At 34.7% G+C, this 16,180-nt stretch overlaps 2 protein-coding genes across 4 annotated transcripts in view; one reads left to right on the plus strand and one right to left on the minus strand.

Annotated features, from left to right (window-relative positions):
• The window catches only part of LOC132914055 (tyrosine-protein kinase transmembrane receptor Ror), a 356,038-nt gene that overhangs the window by 208,928 nt on the left and 130,930 nt on the right, over positions 1 to 16,180 (minus strand). The window lies entirely within an intron of this gene.
• The window catches only part of LOC132914234 (uncharacterized), a 59,412-nt gene that overhangs the window by 1,862 nt on the left and 41,370 nt on the right, over positions 1 to 16,180 (plus strand). For both annotated transcript variants that reach the window (XM_060973153.1, XM_060973152.1), the window contains exon 2: positions 10,452 to 10,606. The gene's annotated coding sequence lies outside the window, so the exon portion shown is untranslated. The remainder of the gene's footprint in view (positions 1 to 10,451; positions 10,607 to 16,180) is intronic.

Below are 16,180 nucleotides of genomic sequence, written 5' to 3' on the forward strand. Positions count from 1 at the left end.
TTGTACTATGTGTCGTAATTAAACTACCAATAGAATGTATACTTTTTCTCTATTTTTCTAACAAAAATTGTATCAATACAATACAATTTACATTAATTTGCAATTTCTGATTTATTCATATATTTGTTCATTTGTATTCATTATTCTGACTTTCAATCCCTTTAAAAGGTTCTCTTTAATTCTTCTTTGAATAATATTTTTGAGTGAATCTATATTATTAAGAGTAAATGTAATTTATTTCAAACATGTACATGTCTTTATTTAAATATTACTTTATAATATTTTAACTGTATTGATTATTGGTACTAACTCATCATCGAAGAATATTTTGCAAGAACCAAAAATATTATGCAGTCACCTTACAGTATTAGCTTGCGCATATGAAATGCTTGATTTTTAACGAGTCATACTTTATTGAACCAGACGCTTCCTAAACCAGATGTGTTTATGCATATATACGGAAATTGAAAAATTTGAGTCATACATAAAACAGAAAATTCACGATTTTAAAGGAACTTTAATAATAATAAACAAAGAACATATAAAAGTTTATAAAAATTGTATACAACGAAATCAGATATATAGAACATATAATAAAGTTTAGTTTATCCTTATAGAACTTGATCTTGATGTGTCTTTAAAAGAAAATACGACAACACTATAATTTATATTTTAAAAAAATTTTCTATACTTTGTTACTTATTGCTACATTTATTTCGTCTGCATTTCTACTTTTGGAATCGGCGATGATTTTTTACATTTTTGGAATAAAAAACAACGTAATTTCGAAGAAGTTGGGAGGAACTGTCGAGGCAATCGACAAAAATTCGCGACAAGAAAAATTTATTTCTGGACTGTCCGCGTGTCAGCTGTTCGACGATTGTCAGACATCGGTCGCTGAAAATTTTCACTGTTTTCTTTCCCGCCTATTAATACTCTCCTGTTTGGATTACGAATGGTGGTTTTAGGAATGCACATACATCTTCCCTTTCATTCACGAAGAATGTATCTTCGTTTGGGAATTTATTTTCACGGCGCGAGAACTCGTCGTGTTTTGTATTTTTCGTTTACGATTCTCTTTTTTGACATTACTTTATTTCTTTTTTGTAAGATATGCAAGAAAACCTTTGATTTGTTTTAAAGGCTTCACTGCCGTTTTGAAATTTTTTGACAGAGATACTGAAAAGATACCACGTTTAGACTACGATTACTTATTAAATAAACTAACCTTCTCTTCTTTTCCAACAAATTATATGACGAGTAAGTAAAATGGAACCATTTATATAAATTTTAACGGCACGTTTGCAATGTTTATTTCGTGTCATTTAAGGTATCAACAAAATATTTTTATGAACCGATTGATTCTTTGATAATTTTTCAGTACAATATTCGAAGTTTTGAGAAATAAAACAGTGCACTTACTTCAGTTGCGAGATAAGAAATAAGTAAAACAATGAAACTGTTTATTTTTAAATCACTGAAATGTGTATATATTGTCTACAAAGAAGCTATAAGTTATTCTCTTATTATCAACGTATACATGTTAGAAATATCTATTCTACTCATATCTTCACATCGTGAGACAGAACTACTTCCTAAACACAAGTACATACAACCGAGATAAATAAGCTAATCGAGTTTCTTACCAATTACATCAAGAAACATTATCAAAAATTATTAAAATACTTATATATAGCATCTTCTAGAATCTAGAATCTAGATGGTGCAGGTATCCATTAAATATTTTCTTGTCAAATATACTCCACTATTACAGATAATCTTAATAAAATAAGCTGCTCCTATTAAGCTTAATTTAAACTTCCTAACAGGGAAAGACAAGTCAACTTGATATCTGGATTGCTAATCTCTTACAATCATTTCCATTTAAATTCTACTTAGCAAGATTCAATCACTTCACTTGTCCACATTATTAACTATTAGTGTATAATTGTTAGAATGCAGATTTCTATACAATTATACATCGTTAAATCATTATCATTAAATGTTACAATAATAACTGTACTTTGGATATTTTATTTATTTCTGCATAGTTTGTGCAGCTTTGAGTCAAGTTCAATTTTCTATAAATGCACGAATATCCACAGTTTCATAGTTACTTATCGCTAAATTTCGTCAAAGAATATTGTAGAATCTGCCAAATAAAAATAAGGCACTCGAGAGTATTAAACTTCTCTATAAACATAAACTATTCGAAAGTAAGATTGTCGTAAAATGAAGAAGAAAAGCCAAAGTTGCAATTCCAAGATGGAATCATTTACCATCCTTAACGTCAACCCATAAACCTCCCTTATCTTCTACACCCTAAGAACAATAGAAGATCATTCTCGAAAAGGAAGAAACCCACTAACAAACTGGACGCGTATTTGTCAACCGTCCCGAGACTGAACCACCATCAGGGGGATGATAACCGCGCCTCGAAGCGAAAAAATAGATTTTTTTTCAGTTAACCGCGTCACTGGCCTTTATTGCCACCCCTACTGCTCTTTTATTGCGTTGCAACGGCCTCGAAATGACTTTGCAGTTTCCGACCAGTCGAAACACGACCCTTGAAATATAGAACGACGCGGGGGTGTGCGTTACCAGGGCCTCATTTTTCTGACGCAATTCCGTTGCCCTCCGGTTTTTCCGTTTGTTCCACCCGCTACCGGGAAATTTCATTTTCCTTGTCAGCCATGTGAACCAAGAGAGCGAATGACACGGGACGAAGGGGGTTGGATCTCGTTGGGGTAGTTCGACGTGTGTTTTTGACAAGGCTAATTGGGGAGGTCGGACGGAGAAAGGGGATGGAAATTCCGGTGGCAGTGAATGGGACGGACTTTGAGACAGTTTAACCGTTGTTCTCTTCTCGTTTTCCCCTTTTTCGTGCGGCGCGGCGCGGTGCTAGCTTTTCGTTTATATTTAGGAGTCCACTTTAGGAAATTGGGTTCCGAGTTTGGGTAAAATGTTTGGAAAGATGCCTTCAACGCGCTTGCTGGTTTGCATTTTCTCGAATTTTGAATAATAGAATTTTCAGGAAGGTTTCAAGAAAGTTGGATGATTAATGAGTATAAATAGTCACATAATATTTTTAAGAATGTAAATCGTATTTGTACAAGGATACATACATTCTTCCACTAATTAGACAAAGAATAGTAAATTTAACGTACTACGTCATTTCTCTTTGTCTTCACTGCAAAACAACGTGAAAAATGCCAATCATTAATTAAATCACAAATTTTCAAACACAAATTTTCAAAAATCTGAAGGTGTAAAAAATTGAAAGTAAAATTCATGGACTTGAAAATTATTTCGAACGAAATAATTAATAACATAAACAGAAATTTGTGAACAAATTGTCAAAGAAAACAGCGTGTTAGATCTCAAAACACAGAATGATGAATTTCTGTAATTCTTCTCTCGCGTATCAGAAAACGAGATATAATTTATTACTTGGGATCTGACTGGGTGGTCGACGCTCGATCTTCAGACATTCGAACGGCGCCGCGACGCTATTTCAGCGCGAACCGACAACTCGTTAAAAAAAAAGAGACTCGTTTGTGGAGGATCGATCAAGTTTTCATCGCTATGCATTTAGTAGAAACGAGAGCGAACGTTAATCGCGAGTTTTTGATGAGAGCTTTATTACGTTTTCTTCTTTACACGCTAAAACCATTTTTTTTTTTTTTTAATCCGTTGAAGAGCTTCTAACTGGCAAAGTAAAATAAAACGCCGGTAAAGATAAACGTTCCATCAGATTCGAAGATGTTACATTGCTAGAAAATAAGATTCCAGAGTGAGGATGATTTTTTTCATTAGATATAGGATTTTGATTTATAGAATAAAATTCTTGCAGTGATATGCCAATATTACACAAAGTGTTGAAGAGATGAGTCTATAATTGTAAAGACTTATGATACTTGCCAACAGAAATAAGAAACTTAAGATCCAGTTTTTCGAGCGAGTTTTTTACGTATTTATGAGCAAGTTAAACACGTTTCGTGTCACAATATAAAATACAAATAAAGAAATTAGTCTGCGAGAGATTTAAAAGAAGATATTATATCGCCATAAAAGATTATCGCTAATATCGATCAAGAATTATTGAAAGATACAAAATTTTATTTCCTATGCCCATGAAGTGTTTCGTCTGAAAACTTTTTGTTATAATTGAACTATATCACGTATTATAGACGATTATATTAAAAATTCCATACATATAGAGTTATTGTACTTACACACCAAGGTCCATGAATTGAAACAAATGATATGGACAGGATTTCGACTGTAGTATTAAAGTGAGAAACACAAAGTATAAATGAGATAGACAGTAGTATTCGTTAGCTGATTCATTGATATTGTCAATAATTTGAAAAATAAGCTTCAAACTTTCGTATTATATTTTCTTATATGAACTTCTTTCGTTCTTTTCGAGTTTAGAACCCATTTTTTAAATATCTCCCACATGTTTTGTAACACCCTGTATAAAATAATCCCAAACTTTTGCTAAGTAATCAAATACTAAGAGCCTTTAAAGTTCTAGATTTTTATTTCATCCTAGGCTTCTCAATATTCTTTATATTATAATATTACATGTATCGAGTAAAACGTTCGAATACTGTTTTCTGTTAATTAAAAATGAAAGCTGAATATTTTTTGAAAGAAACTTCCACAAATTTTAAAGTAAAAGCATTTTACATATAAACCACTGTGTCTTACTTACGTACAGTACAGTTTACAAAAATCGTCGGCATACTTAGACGAACATTTTCTCAAACTTCCGGTGACGAAGAAAATTATAAATAGATTTAACTGAAATAAAAAAGAAAACTGAAACTCGAAACATAAATATGAGCACATGCTGAAATCAATCTATAAAAAGCCTCACTAATAAGTACCAAATATATTCATCTAAAAACTTCTCATCATAAAAATTCAATTTCGCACCATTAACCCTGTGTTGTCGAAATAGAAAATTAATTCGCTGTCTACTTTTCCACGTCCATCAAAGTGCAAACTTCCCAATTCCTTTCCTTTCACATTCTTACCAGTCGGCCAACTTGAATTTCCTCCTCGGAGCAACTTCTGACCGATAGGTCAAGAATCCTCCTACTCCCATTCCCAAACAGTCCACTGGGCCCATCAATCTCCTCAGTGACTCGTGAATCACGCGCATCCCCCAAAATACCATAGAATCGCCCCTTTTGCGCTTTGAAAAAATTTACCCTCTCACGATCGAGTACCCAATTTCACGTAGTTTCTTGATGGAGATAGGCTCAAGTAGATCACAAATAGGTTCGATGATGGTAAGCTAGATTTTCAACTCTCTTTATTTTGAAAAAGAAGAAGTAAGTACCTACAAGTTCAAGTAGACTGATACTTGAACGTGAGAGAATTCTCTATGAGTATATACTTTGAGAATTGAAGAAAATACTGCCAAATAGAATCGAATAGAATAGAATAAGGTGTGTCGAGATATGTGCGTGTAAGCAGATTATTAAGATCTACAATTACTGATTCTGAATTTATAAGTATCGAATCTGATCCCATCGCTATTTCTTGAATTCGATAGCACGGCAAAGGGACAGAGAGTTTGATTCACGAGGCAAGTCGTGGCAAGGGGTGTGAGTGTACGGTAACCCGCTTTCGAGGACAGAACGATAACCCAAGTTTAAATTGGAGGGTCGGCCACTTAAGATTCAGTTCCATAAACTGGAAAGTTCAGCCCCACTTTCTACGTGGGGCAAACGGGGGAGAGGAACCGTCGAGTCACCAGCGACGCTGCAATTAGACGAGTATTTTCGATCGAATTCAATTAGCCACGGCTCGAAATCGCGGGGACAAAGTTAGTTCGCCATGTCTAGCCGTCTCGCGGGTTCAAGTCGTGGGCGAAGCCGCGTCTCTCAAGGCCAGCCGCTGTGATTTATTTTATCGCGAGAGCGGAGCCATCGGATTTTCTCAATGGAGTTCCGGATCGTAGTTACGCTTCCTGTATCGCTTTCCGAGTTTCCGTTGCGGAAATTGTTCAGCACTGCTATATATATAACAATATTGTACGCAATATTCAAAAAGTTAACGCATTAGTTTGTCCGGAAAGTGTGTTTCTTTCGCAAACGTGTTTTTTACAACAGTGCACCTTGATGCAAACGTGAAACCAAGTCTGTGAAATGTCGCGGTGTTTATCTCAACAGAACAAAATGGATCGTACGTAATTCGAGAAAATAATATAAAACAAAAAACGTTGTGCGTCTATTATTTTCTTATAAAACGAAAGAAACTTTTCAGGTAACCTAATAAAATTGAAACGAGACACCATGCATATCGACGAGACCTTTTCGTATTTTATTCAACCTGAAGATGTTTTTTAACGTGACGTACAATTGGCTTGAACATGATGGAAAGAACGTAGCAAAGTTAAACGAATTTCCGAGCCACCCTCGATCAAGTCAAATAACTGTCTCGAAAAACCACTTTACACATTCCATCTACTTTGATTCGTCACCGAACCCAACCGATCCACCTTGAACCTCTTCAAACCACCCTAAACCACCCTATTACCAATTCTTCCAGCCATTGAAAATTCCAGCTACCCTCCTTCGATATCCCCTAAAAATCGTGCGACCGGCCACGGGTTCGGGTTGCAGCATCGGCAGTGCGCAAAGTCGGGGGCAGCGAACCGCGATGAGGATCGAAAACGCTCATGGAGGCAAAGTAGTATCCTGTGCGGCGAGCAAAGCCAGCTGGCGTTGCGCGACCGCATGTAAATCATCCGCAACAGGATCGGCCGGCCGAAACCACGTGTACGCGCACTTCTGCGCGCACTTACGCGGAACGACGCCGATGCACATGTTAACGTGACGCGGGTAAACGTCGGCAACACGTGTCGCGCGAGTAATCCATGGCTTGTCGTTACCTCGACCGTGTCGCGAGTGCACGCTTTCCGCGTGCAGCCAACGCGACACTCACGATTCACTGGCTCGTATCTCTACGCAGAGATGATGATTTTTCGATACTCTGATGCAACGTTGACGATATTATAACGCAATGATCGAACGGAGAATTTTGAAGAACGCGCAAGAATTGCAATATCAGCTGTATAGTTGCAGAGCACGAACGATTTTGTTATTACACTGCCACTTGAAAGTATGTGGACGCTTGTTTGTCTGGCAAAATGTAATTTAGTCATGAAATTACAAGTAAAAAGACCCAGAATGATTTTATCTTTTATTAGAGCCAACAGACGATATTATGATAGAATATAACTTCATTTTAAAGATTAGTATAGTTAGTGTAATAAAGAAACTGACATTTGTATTTGAGCAATTCATTATTATTTAGTTGCCAAGCTATTGCTTATCTATTGATAAGGTAAAGAAGATTCTTTCAAATTAACTGAGAGATTGTCATGATCAATTAAACGTCCGCTAACGCTTCGACGAATTTTTGTAAATAAACTATTCATATTTGATCGAATGAAGTGTTTGTATTGGTGCATTCGATATTCGAAATATGCATTTATGTATTTTGAATACAAATTTAATAGAAAAAAGCGACAATTTACGTCGAAGTTTCGGTTATCGTGGAAATATCGTTCGCGTTAAAGGAATATAATATTATAAATGAGATTCGTATTAACCGATTTGATTCTAAAGGATTCCCAGAGATTTGAACTCCTCGAACTTTTAAATTCTTGAAATATTAGATCTTTTGAACATTTTGTATACTTCGAGTCTTCAAATTTATCGGATTCCTTACATTCGCCTTGGATTCATTGGATTATTTTGTTTCATTTAGTATCTTTTAATTCTTGGAATTTCTCGAATTTCTTATGTTCAATGGATTCTGTCAATTCTCTGGATTTTTCGATCTTTCAATACATTCTATATTTTGGATCTTACAATTTCTTATATTCCTTGGATTCTTTCAATTCCTTGGATTATTTTGATTCATTCAGTTTTTTGAATTCCTCGAAATCCTTGAATTTTTTGGAAATTTAAAATGTATTTTTTACACTTTTCATGAACAAGGAGCTACATATGCTAATTTTGGGAATTTTAAGTTTGTCAAGCAACTGAATTACCATATCAGGATTCTAATAATAGTCTGAACATTGAAAAAGTGGTCAAGATCGTAATGACCTTATCGAATTGAACTAAAATTTTGTAATCGTTTCGAACAGGGATGGTAGAAGTTACGAACAAACTTGAAGGAAACTGGGAAGCAAAGTTTTCTCTAGAAAATGATGATCGTGCAATTTCATTCTGGCAGTTCATCTGCTTTACGTTCTCGACTCTATCGAACGTAACTCATGGTCATCGAAATGCGTATCGAAAATCGCTACCGGAAATCATTAAATTGCGCCACCACCAGGTGGCCATAGCATGTTTTGCGTCTGTAAAACGCTCCTGAATCGAACTCGTGTCGAATATAATCGTGATCCAATTTTTGTTCTTACAATAAACACTTTTGTTACGTACGTCAATTATCCGGCTATTTTGGAATTGAAAAAGAATATATTACAAATGGAATTAATGGTATTATGCGATGTAATTTGTGCTGTACGTTTATGAGCTTGTATTTATATGATAAATGCTGAGGAATTATGTGGGATGGCCCACAAAAAAGGTTGTATATATTTATGAACTTGTTTATATGAAATTTTGTTATACTGCTATTGATTATTGGAATTAATAATTTAAAAGCTAGATACTCTTTTGTTAGGAAAATTCCATTGTAATTTCGACATCGTAATAAAACTCAAAATTAAGTAGTGTTGGTAGTTCTGCGTCTTGTTTAACATAGCCAGTATTCCTGCAGTGTTCTGCGATTTTTCACTTGTGACTTCTTATTTACGAACCTAGCTGCGGTTTATTGCACAGTCGGGTTAACAAACTATCTAATTTTAAAATGGATGTAAATGTGAACTTTCAATCGGAATTACAAAGATCACAATTAGATTCTGCATTTTTACAAAATGACTAATCGTTTATTCGGAATAGCTTGTTTATAACTCAAACTAATTGGAAAAATTTTTATTAGAGGAACATTATTCGTGAAATTTGAAAAACTTGTAATTTGTAATAATATAAAAGACATTACGGTTTCAAAGAATTAAAGATCTCATGCACAACTTAAAGTTAATTAAAAAGAACTATTTAATTTGAGCAACTAAACTAAATAAATATTATTTCAAACGAGGTAAAGAAAATAAAAATAAAAGTAAGGTATATCCTTTACTAATTTGAAAAGAATATTAAAAATTCGCTCATCATCTTGTAGAATTAAAATTTTGAAATGCCATATAAGGTCATTTTAGAAACATTAATTATTTAGACAAAACTAAACTACATACCTTGAATAACAAAATCCTCCAAAAATTAAAATTATTCTTCATGAATCTCGAGTTTCGTCAAAAATTTATATGTACAACTGCCGACTAAATTCATCAACGAGTTTATTAAAAAATTTTACAAAGTTTGCAAACAACGCAAGAAAGGACACTCCTCTTCGTTAATCCTTCTCCGTCTTCTTGAAGGAACCTCGTCGTTGCTTTGATGAGTGTCACGCAAACGCACCTCGGCGCCTTAACGAGGTCTAAGTTTTTGCCCGACAGCGTGACAACTTTCCGAATCGAGTTGCCTGCGATTCGCTCCCGCTATTAAAATGCATCCGCGTTCAAATGAACGTGATTACGGCTAGGAATATTTCGTCGGAAGAGCCGTGAAACCGTGGAACTTCGTTTCCACCCCCGCAAACTTCCCAAGTGGAATAGGGGAAAAATATAGAAGGAAAAATGAAGAAGGTAGTTTCAAACTTCCGTTGATTGTCATTTGAAAATTTTGTCGTTTCTTTTCCGCGTAATGGACGAGCTGTTTCATTTGATACGATATTCATTTTACGATTCGGTATTAACTGACTGATATGTAGCGACGAAGAAAAATATTGATACAGATCTGATCATTTTGTATTAAAATTTGATGTACATTTGTAAACACAAGGATACGATTCTTCTCATCAATTTCGCTTTTTCTAAAATAGACTCATTATTGTGAATAACTGTTGGAACAAATGGAAATTTATTTGACATAATGATTCCTATATCGATTCATATTTCACCTGCTGATTATTTTTCTGTTTTTATAACTACTTGTTTCAAGATGATTCTGGCATTGGTTCTTATATCGATTTTACAAGTAACACAAATTTAACGTCTTGTGAAAAATATTTCACTGTTATTTAATTCTTCTTATCTACTTTTATCGTATATCTGCGTAATAATAATAAATTATGACATAGGAAAAGCTTTATTTTACAAAAGAATTAAATAAGTTTCATGGATTTATAAACGCAAATTAGTGTCTTTTAGATATTGAGTAAAATTCAAACAGAAAATATGGATAATTGGTTACCTTCTAACGCTGGAATATTATTTTCATGTTAGTTTTTGTTCACAGCACCCGATATAACGAACATTGAAGCCTCGAACAATTGGATAAACTTTGGTGAAGATTCTAACATAAAATTCCATGTGCGAGGGAGAGATTCTTGCAAACGTAAAAGCAAAATCGTAAAAGTCAATGGTACCAATGTAATGTATGAAAAATAGAAAGTAAGTATAAAGATAAATTACTATTTTATTAAAATTAAGAATTACAAGAAGCTAAATTATCTTACAATTTATAACAATTCTATCTTTTCTAACAATAATTCTATTTTTAAATAACTGTTAGACAAATTTTCCTAATTTCATTATTATGTGGTTATTATATTAAATCATAATGAAAGAGGAAAGAAAATAACAATGGCAATGTTAATGCAATAAGAACAGGATAAAGAAGGAAGAAAAATGAATAACATTCTATATCTGTACATCTCTTTCGTATTTAATCCTGCGAATTGAATTTTTATATTCCAATGCTGCTCTTATCTCAACAAACAAAAAGACTTTTAATCGAGAGATTGACGTTCAAAAAAGAGTTTTAATTTGAAATTATAATTTGGAACAACAAATCACGCGTACTTAATAACAGCCTTTTGTCGTATTTACCTGAATCTTAAAATATTTTTTAACTATTAGGAAAATACGATCAGATCGAAGATGATGGAAAAAACGCAACGAGGTCAATACTAAAGTAATCATTTTGAAGAATTTGATTTCTGAATTTACATTTGGATAAAATTTCTCAGAAAGGGAGTTGCTTTTTTAAGCGAGGCAATAAAAGATCAGCACGAAACGAAATTAAAAATAGAAATAACAAGAGACCGAAATATTGAGAGTAATGTTGATAAAAATAAATACTAATGGAAACTGTGAACACAGGAAGATTCGTGAAAATAGGAAAACAAATTTTAATAATCGGCGACAGTAGAGTAACACCGTACCGGATCAGACACAGAGCAAACAAACATATCTACTTAAACATAACCAGGCAAAGCATGGTTCTTTGAACAAATTAACCTCGCTTCCGCTGATGCAACAATAATCATCAGACTGCAAGGCGTTTGAAAATTCCTGTTTTTTCTTTTCTAATTACGGCATGCGAGGAAATTCAAAACAATTACAGAGGAAGTACTTCCCAGTGAAGTGTTTATAAATCAATTGCGCCTGTACGTCGTCAAAGAATTTATTAGATAAACTTTGTCCTTTCATACCTTTACTTCCTATCTATCTTCTTATCCTTCTTTCCCTCAAACTATTTCTTATTCTTCCAGGCATCATTGTTCTTTCATATATATTTCAGGTTAATCGTGTGATTTAGTTTTTCATTACATTTTCATTTCACTTTTCCTCTCTTGATTTTTACCATCGCGGTGTTTATTATTTTTGTTCATTTTGGAACAATTTGGTTCTCTTCTTGAGCTTGAAATATTATTTTTCATACAGTCTTTTAAAATTTCTTTTATCTTTCTGATAAATAAATCAATCTCATTGTTTTCATAAATAATAAAATGGCTATTAAAGTAGCTTCTGTAATTAACATTTATCGTTCTATTTTGTAAAATGATTTTGATAACACCTTTTTGTTTGAACAATATTCGTATTCTGGTTCTAACTCCTGACTCATTTTTGTTCATTCCTTTATTCTTACACGCGCATATCTATTTGCGTCCCTTCTGTACCAGTGCCTCTTTTTTTTCGAAATCTTTGACTCTTAATCCTTCTTCATTTGATCTCCTTCTCTCTTAATCCGCGTGTACGTCTCTTTGAGCTCCCCTTTTCTAGGATTCCATGCCTTAATCTCTTTAGTTTCTGACCCCCGTCTCCCTAGATTCTGGCTCCCTTCCATAGATGAAGAACACTTCTTCTAAATCCCTCTCTTTTAATTCTTGCCTATTTAGATCCTTCTCCATACTTCTCTCTGTCTCGAGTTCTCGTATCTTTTGATCCGCCTCTCTATAAGATCTCCTTTAATCTACCTTTCTATGTCTTTTGTTGACTTCTTCTCTTTTCAACCTCTAAAATCTGTTTTTACTAAAGCTCTCCTTTTTGCTTCCTATTTTTTCACATTTTATCCTCATCATTGTAATTGTATCTGTTTGCTCTTGGTATTTGGCATTTGTTGGAATTTTATTTTTGAATCTGTGGTTTCTGAAGTTTCTACAAATTGTTGTCTTAAATATTTGCAATGTGTTTTTTAACAAATTTCTTGCCATTTCTCCATCTTCTTAGACTATTATTTTCGAGTATTCCTAATCTTCTTAAATCTTTCTTTTACAAACTTTTTAAACTTTCTGTTTCAATTTTTTTTTTCATTTTCAGAGTATCATATTATACTTGACGGATATTTTTCACTTTAAGCTACGCTCTGTGTCTTATTTCTTGAATTTTTCACTTCTCGCGTTCTTCATCTTTCAGATCTCTCCTCTTTAAAATCTCTTTTTTAGGCTTGCTTTCCTTTAGGTTTCTGTGACTTCATTTCACTTTCTTTTAACCTCCCTTTCTCTAGGCTTCCTCTCAACGTCCATTTTCCTTGATTCTCTTTTTTTCTCTCCGTTTGTTAAACCTCTCGCGCTTCTTGATTCAGTGTCGTTTCTTTTGCGTTGCTTTGTTTCGATTACATTCCTTTTTTCTACCTTTCATCGTTTCAAAGTTTCTCCAACTACAATCTCTCTTTAAGATCATTTCTTCATTTCCTGGCATTTCTTTCAGCTATTCCTTTCTAATTAAGTTTCAGGAGATACATGTCTCGTTTCTACTTTTCTTCCAATATCTCAATACCTTTGTGCGCTTTTGCGATTCTTCCTTCCACGTGACTTCTTCATTTTATACCTTATTCTTAATTTTCTATTGTCCTGAAAATTAGCCTTTCTGTTTTAACTAATTCTTATTTTTCACGTCTCCTTTCTATTCCATTTAAAAATCTCATTGTTCTTATAATTCTCCTTTCATTGTCATTTCTACTATTCTACCATTTCTGTTTCGTTTTATTTCATCTTACTGTTACAATTTATTTTTCATACTGCCATCATTTCTTTCTTTCGTGTTCATCAGTTTCCTATCAATCCTAGTCAATTTCTTCTACGTTTATCATTTTTTTATTTCTTCCACATTCTCTAAATTTTCATTGCTTTAGTATCAATAAATAATCAATTAATTATTCTTTTGCCTTTAAACACTTTCCTCTTCATTCTTTTTATCTTCTGCCTAACTTTTGTCCATTTTCTTTCATTTCAACCCCTTCTTTCATTCGCATTACCCTACCCCTTTCTTCTCTGTTATGTCTTAATCTCTCACTTCCTTTGAATTAATTATTCCTCTGGCTTCAAATCTTTTCCTTTATTCGTTATTCTTATTTCTATTGCTATATCTTCCATGCACTAAGAACGTCTTTTTTTTAAGCTACATGCCCAGTTTCCTCGTTTTCCAATCTTCTGCTACTTTTCATTCATTTCTAGCCCTCGTATTATCGATTACTCGTCTATTTCTCAATCGTTTAATCATAGCAAATCCCTGCTACGTGTTTAAATCATTCCACCCGTCTAGCACTAGATAATAATATCTCTTGCTTCCATAGCTCCTATTTTCTTACTTCCTTAATTTAATCCTGCAGTAGCTTTCATTCATAATAATCCATAATCGCTGGTATCATCAATCGCTTTTCTATCCCTTCCTTTCCCCACTTCTCTATTCATTTATCCCTTTTCTCAGCACCGTATCTTTTCATTTCCTCTTTTAACACCAGCAACGTCTTTTCCTTCCAATCAATTTCTCCATTCTCCTCATTCTCAAATCTATTTTCTTCTAATCTATTCTAATCTATTTTCTTCTAATCTATTCTAATCTATTTTCTTCTTCTGGTTTCTATCTCTTTTTTGTATTCCAATTTGTCCCTATCTCTCTTCTCCATCCCATCCGTTCCTCCAGCTTTGAAACTTCCCCTACGCCCTACACCCCTCTCACGCTTCTTTCCTAAATCTCTCCTCCCCCTCCCCGTTTTGCTCCGAATCCTCCTCCACGGAAAAGTAACGCAGCAGCCCACAAACGAGTGACACGACGATATGCACCTGTGCTTTCATGCTGTCTGCCTTTCGCGGCAGCCTCTCCCAGGCCTCTTGCTCTTTGATGTCACGTCGTCAGACTCTGTGTACTGTACATAGAGAGCACGGCCGCCGCCGTAGGAGAGGGAAAGAGCTATAGCCAAAAACGGTCTTCAAAGCATAGATTTATGTTCTACCTCGGCTTTCCGCCGAGAATGTTTTCCTATTCCATGTATATCTGCAGCGGGAAGCGCGAGTGCCGCGCCTTTAAGGCCGAATCGGCCCACCGACGAACGCTTTAATCGACCATCCCTCGGGACAGCTCGCCAGGGAACGCTTGAAACCAAGATGAAGCTGCGGTCGACCTGGATTTTCGACCCAGCAAATTTTTCAAGCTGCTTCCCTCCCATTTTCTCTTCCGTGAATAATTCATTTTCGTGCTATTTCGCTGCTTTTTTCCCTGGAAAGGCTTCAATTTCATAGCATACGAGAGTCCTTTGAACACACGTTTATTCGATTTGTCTTCAGCGGTGTTTTCCACGTCTCGGCATCGCGTTTGGTTACCTCTTTGTGCCGGACACGATCTTCTTTTTTCGGCTTTTGCTTTTCTACTTGGCTGATTTTCGTTTCGCCGAAATGCTGTTTACAGCGAGCTTTTTCACTCAAATTTCTTTAACCCTTTCGCTAATACGGCCAGCCATAGTCGCTGTGCGTAAGACACCGCGCATTGTACATACGACGAGTATTGTATCGGGTTGTCCGAAAAGTGTCTTTCCTTCGCAAACGTGTTCTTTACAACACTGCACTTTCATAGAAACGTGAAGCCAAGTCTGTGAAATGTCGCGGTGTTTGTCTCAACAGAACAAAATCGATCGTACGTAATTCGACAAAATAATGTAAAACAATAAACGTTATGCGTTTATTATTTCCTCATGAAAGGAAAGAAACTTTTCGGACAACCTAATAGTCCTCAAGACTTTTATTAACAATAAAATGGTGTGACAAGAGAGCAGTGTATATCTTTCCACAATGAAGAATTTGTTCATTATCGCACGCAAAAAATGATACAAAAAACGAAGTGTGCTGTCGATTATAATCGATTGATGGGAATTGTGGAGCGAATCACGATACCATTGCCAGATTTGTGACGTTAGCCTATGTGTAACACCATATTTCGAAAAATACCATATGAAATACCATTATTAAAAGCTATTAGTATCATACAATTATCATATTATTATATTCTGTAATCTTTTTGTTTCCATATTGTAATTAAAAGTTAAGAAGTTATAAATACTCTGTTTTGAGGAAACTTGTTTTTCTTCGAAAAACACCGTCAGAACAGCTCGGTTTGCAGTGAGACGTAAACGCGGCCGCTGACGATCTTCCTCGCGCACTGTGCACTGTTTTGGCGCGGCGGAAAAGCCGCCCGTAGCGAAAGGGTTAATGCTTTGAATATGATACATATATGACACGATATATGAGACAGATACGAACGTGAACAATTGGATATATGAGATATAGTCGGAGACAAAAATAAGCGAACAGGTATAGGAAATAAATAGATACGATTCCATTACTTGTCCTCTTATTTTTATTTTCAATTGCTTCGTTTGAAATAATTTTATATATATGGAATGATGGCTGTAGCTGCGTTTAATGCTCGTTATTTGATCTTTATCAAGCAGGACTTTGTTCACTCGCG

This window comes from Bombus pascuorum, chromosome 14 (assembly GCF_905332965.1).
Source record: "Bombus pascuorum chromosome 14, iyBomPasc1.1, whole genome shotgun sequence".
Lineage (NCBI taxonomy): Eukaryota > Metazoa > Arthropoda > Insecta > Hymenoptera > Apidae > Bombus > Bombus pascuorum.